This window comes from Cryptomeria japonica, chromosome 5, assembly GCF_030272615.1.
Source record: "Cryptomeria japonica chromosome 5, Sugi_1.0, whole genome shotgun sequence".
NCBI classification, from domain to species: Eukaryota; Viridiplantae; Streptophyta; class Pinopsida; order Cupressales; family Cupressaceae; genus Cryptomeria; species Cryptomeria japonica.
Window position 1 is genome coordinate 115,619,542 of NC_081409.1, and position 6,000 is coordinate 115,625,541.

Consider the following 6,000-nt stretch of genomic DNA (forward strand, 5'->3'; position numbering starts at 1 on the left):
ATTTGGCGAGCTTGTTTTGGAAGAATTGTTGGAGATGCTATGGGCCATGATACGAGATTTTTCTAATATATTGATTGCCCAACATAGCCAAGGCTATGTTAATTAAGGAGTACCTTTGGTGTACTTATCATGGAAGCAGGTTCAAAGGAGGAAGCCTATAAATGTTGCTGAGGTTAATGCAATCAATACAGGTTATTGAATATCTTCTTTGCTTTAATTGTCTCTTATTGCTAGCAGCAATTGTCTATTGTCATCACTTGGGTGCTTCCTGTGGTGATGAGCATTTTGTATCATGAATTTTTATGATCCTTTTAAATGTGTCTTTATTTATGGCATTTCATCTCCATATTGAGGATCATGTTGGTTGTATTCAAGGATGTCAAGGGGCTAAGCATATTTAGATTTTGACTCTTAAGTCAATGTAAGGGCCATTGTGGATAATAACTTAAGGAGACTTTTTCTGGCAATTTTAGTACCCTAAAAACTTATGGTTTTTTCCAAAGATGGCTGTAGCTTACTGGGGTTGGCATTGCCTTTACATGGCCAACTGATCTCCTGAAGACTTCTCTAATCTCAACCATAACCTACTCCCATTACATTATGTTGTATATATGTGGTACTTACAACATGGGCATGAGGACAAGTTAAATTCATATGGTACAACATGAACTTGATGCCAAAGTCAACCTTTTAGCTGGACCTCCAAACTTCAATTGTGAAGGTTTGGTTGGGTTCAGGGGTGGGTGGGAGGAGTTAAGAAAAGGCTATGTTGAACCACTCGAGCTGCCCTTCCAAATCTTTCTTGCTCAATTCCTTCCCCTTCCAATTGCATCCGGATCTCCCAACTATGATTCCTCGCGACTATGCCTGCCTCCATCTTTTTCTTTGCAAGTTTTAGGCCAACAACTTACGGTGATTTTTTTAGAAATTTTGGATGCTTGCATTTATTAGTTTTAATCCAATAAAAATTGTAATTCAGCTATCTGGAAATTTCGGGAAAAATATTGTTTAAAAAAACAGGTTCAGAAGCACTAGTTTTATGGGGAGGGGACATTTTCTGACTTTTCAGTGCTGTTGCCAACATTTCTTACGAGTGTTCTTGTTATACTGCAGTGTACTTAAAATCATAATGCAGTTAACTATAATTTTTGTTAAATTTATTGGTTTGCAGAAACCCCATGTTACTCCTGTGAAGAGCATTTTCTAGATTTTCCAGTGTTGCCAACATTTCATTGGAGTGTCATTGTTATACAAAAATGGGTTTAAAATATACTACCTAGCTTGTATTAGAAGGGCTGAAAACTTAGGTTGGAAATGAACGTGTTGTGGATTAGGGTGATCAATGGTTTGATATACGTACGTGATAAAAAATGATGTTTTATGATGGGAAGCAGATTGATGTTGCATAAGTATGAATGAATAAGGCATGCTAGATTATAATCAACGGGTCATTAGGAGATGTACAAATTTAGATTATGGACACAGTCCTTCCCTAGATTCTAATCATTTGTTTGAGAAAAAGAAAACGATTTAATATGAAGAGCAATGTTTCAAACTCCATGATACACGACACTGATCAAGCTTGCTTAAAGATAATTCTTATATACAAATTTTAGGGATCTTTACTCTTGAAGGCATATCTAAATATGTATGGTATTATCCTTTTTTTAAAAAGATGGTTTAAGACGAGCTTGTTCATGGCTATCCCTGTACAAAGAGTGCAAAAATTCTTCTTGCAACCAATAGGTCTAGCATTGGGTTAGCCCAAATTTTCTCTCCACTCAACTATCATATAATGTGTCATAGAGCTCTCTCTCCTCCTAGGCACATGTAATCTTCAATTAAATACAAAAGGGATGCACCCACATAGTAGCAATTTGTTAGATCAATATGATAAGAGTACATTTTTGTGTCATAATCACCATTTTAGGCATCTTATGGGTCCAACTTAATCCACTATCGTTTCCATATAACTTCACACTATGGATGATCAGGATTAAATTGGGAAAATATTGAAATCTAATTTTCAAAATTTTCTATGTTTTAGTAAATTGCAATTTTGAGGGTCTTCGGTGCATTTTTGGACAAATGTTGGGCACATCTTCATGTTTCCGAAATTTGGTTCTAGATTATTTGAATACCTTTCCAACACATCAAACGGTTTGTAATTCGGAGCTAGGATGAGAAAGTTATGCCTTCTCAAAGTGGACTAAAATTTTATATTTAGTTTTTTGATAATTTTGATAGTTTTAGTAGTTTAATTGTAATAAACATTATGGTGACTCTTCGTTTCAATTCCAAGGGATTTGTGTGACCCTTGGGATACATTCGACTTGTATAAACTCCAATTTTGAATAGAATGGAGATAGTTTTTGGTTTGCAATCTTCTTGTTGTCAATTTTTGTGTTGAAATTTACAATACCGCAGGTATCACACCAGGTATTGTAATCTGGTTTTCATAAATCAGATCAATGGACCACCCTCCTCATAATGATGATAGAAGGTGATTATCTGGGAGACCCTCCCCTAGTCTCCCCCCTAGTGGGTTCTTTAAGAAAACTTCCTCCCACATGGCCCTTCCATCTACGTCAACATATGACCTTGATCCAAGATGATTCACCAATAGTGGTACTTTGTGGTAACACCAAGACTATTCTCATGGGTTGCGACAATTGTGGGATTGCCTCATAGGGTTGTGATACACCAGAGAACCTCCTAGGTGTTTTTGATAATACAAAGACTAACTCTCAAGTAAGTGTTGTATATGTTCTAGTAGTGGCATAAAGCACTTGGCACAAAGATAAACATGCCTTGCAACACTCATACTTCATCCAAGCTAGTTTTAGGAGTGTTTAGTACACCTTTATGCCGAATTGGAGAGTTCAATTTAGAAAGCTTTATACTGCATCATCTTCAGTATTACTTTATATTTATCAAACAATATATTCAATGCGATAATCAAGGTGGCACTCATGAGGGTTATACTATGCCAAATCATGTGCCGACTCATTAAAAACATGCCAACATATGGTTTAGATCTACAATCACTAGGAGATGAGATTCAAACATAGGATTCATTTCCACTCCCAAACATGATGGTTTAATTTCCTAGCGACTCTCAGGGTTTTGAACATCAATCTTGTGATCTATATAAAACGTTTCTAATATAGCTTGTAAGCAACAAATCATCAATTAGTTGATAAGAGCTAGAAAATAATTAAAAATATACTTTTCTCAAGGGTATGCCACGTGTAAAATGAATAGTTGAATAAAATTACATAAACAATTTTAATTCCATCTCTCTAATTCTATTTACATATTGGCTATTTAAATAAGATTTCACGTGTGCCATAACTTGACTAGATTCTCCTTTGGGAAGTTGTCCATTGGTATTCAACTTAGGCCATAATTAGTGGCATTAGAGTGGTTTATTTGCATTATGTGCGCTCTTTCAAATGCGATTGGAGTACATAAACTTTGACAAATTACTTGAGAACTTGTTTCAAGATGTGCAAGACAATGTAAGAGGAGATGTGAATGATGATCAAGAGTGAAAGTAAAGAAGCATCCATGGACCAACGGAAATTCATGTTTATATAGTTTGTAGAGGTCCTTGAATGGGCGGTTTCGTTGGTTATGTAGAGCTTCTGGTGTTGAGTGTGCCATAGGTTTTAAGGAAACCTAAATGTTCCTATCTTGAGGGTGACACCAATGCTTATGTTGTAGATTATTGAGTAGATTAGACGAAACCAACCTTTTCTATGAATGATTTTTTTGATGAAAGAAAGATTAAGATTGCTTTCTTAATTTTTGTTTACCTTTTAAGAAGTGATGGCAAGTCCATGTGCTTTGGGAGGAGGAACAAATAAAGGGAAAATTTAGATCAACCTAGGATCACTTCTTAGAAGCATTCAGGGGTGAGTATACCCTAAAGATGTTTAGGATGAACGCTACATGTAATGGTCACTATGGTGGTAGGGACATGGCTAGTCAATTTAGGACTATTGCAATACCTTCCACGAGTTCAATGTGAGGCTAGTAATGCTTGAGTTAGAGCAACATAGGGTCATCAAATATTTTAGTAGCCTTTGTCCAACGATCCAATCCAAACTAAAGCTAACCGATACAAGATGATGGGGGAGGCCTATCTCTATGTGTCAATCATTGAGGAGTTCAAGTAGAAGGTCAAATGGGAGAGAATCAACATTCCAAAGAAGGCATTACCTTCAAACAAGAACAAACCATCCAATATTAGTAAGAGTTTATGATATGCACAAGAATACGAGTTAGTCCATTACTAAGTACCATGCTTCACAAAACCTTCTTACAAAGAAAAAATTGGTTGATGTTGATGCAGAACCGTCAAGTGGAATCATTGAAGTAGAACCCAACATTTTTCAGTTAGCATAGTAAAAGCAACAACTCTCTTAACCAAGGAAGCTAAAGTAGAGTATCTATTTTGGTTATATGTGTGGGTGAAAGGGCAGCCACTAAACTTAATGATTAAGGGTCTTAGTATGGAGAATCTAATCTCTTCAAAACTATTGAGAGACTAAAGTTGCCAAAAATTCCTCACCCAACACCCCACAAACTAGGATGGTTCAATTCCTACAACACCTAAGCTATATGCATCATTCTCTAGTGTTTCATTTTGTATTCTATTCACCCTTTTCAAGAGGAAATAGTTTGTGATGTAGTGTCGAAGAACATCTATTAAATACTCTTAAGGCAACCATACATGCATTCATGACAACTCCAATCATTGTAGTGTAGCTGTGACAATGAGCAATGAAAGATACCGGACTTTTGAAATGAAATAATGCTCAAATCCTATTGCATTAGCTCCAAAAAAGATTACACCATACTACTATGCATACTTAATGTTTAACACTATATCAATTGAAGATTGACATGTTTCAATAGAGACATTAGATTTTGGAAATCGTGCTTACACAATTATTCTGTGCTTATATAGTCATAAGAAAAGGTTCACTCTCATAGCAAGATAGATGGTGAATATTGAAAAATAGCTAGAAGTAAGGCTTTGCACTTAGTCTTAGACTCAATGTAATCAAGAACATTACTCTTCACAAAGGGGGACAATTGATATAGGAGGATTTGCCAATAATGGTATATGTGATGACACCAAAACCTTTCTCATGTCTTACAACAACTATGGGGCTACATTTTTATAGTGCACTAAATCACCTCTTAGGTGTTCACAACACAAAGAGCAACCCTCCATCTCTAGTAGATGCCATACATATTCCAGTAGTGGTGCAAAGCACTTGGCATGGAGATAAATACACTTGTGGTAATCATAATTCATTCAAATATTGTATACTATCTAGCATAACTTTAGTAGTTTCTAGTACACTTCCATGCCAAACTATAAACTACAATTTACAAAATTTTCACTACATCATCCTAACTATCACTCTACAATATTTATATAGTATATTCAACATGACCTCAAAGGTGCTACCATAAGGATCATCTTATGCCAAGTCATCCAGAAGCTCATTAGGACACACCATCATTTATTTAAGATCCACATGCTTCAAAAGATGAGAATAATAATAGGAGCTAGTTCCACTTCTAAGGGAGATGGTTCAGCTATAGAACAATGCTTGACCTCAATGAGGAATCTACTAATTTGTATAAAAATCTATAAAATTCTAAGGCAATTATTGGTGCCGATAAAGAGGTCAACGAAGCTTATAGAAGATAGCTCTAGTAGTACAAATTGTGGCCCCAAATTGTAGAGCTTTCTTAGAGAGTTGATTTTCTTTGTAATAATTTAAGCCCATGTGGCTGTAATTGTAGAGTCAAATTTTTTATCCCTCTACAATTTCATTCATTTTGGGATTACTTTGGTGGTTGTGCCTTATGCCCTAGATTCATGCTTGGTTGTTCTTAGTTCATGGCCAATTCCCAAAACTCAACATAGTCCTCTCAATGACCTTTATTTCAGCCCAAACTACAAGGATTATGGCACCT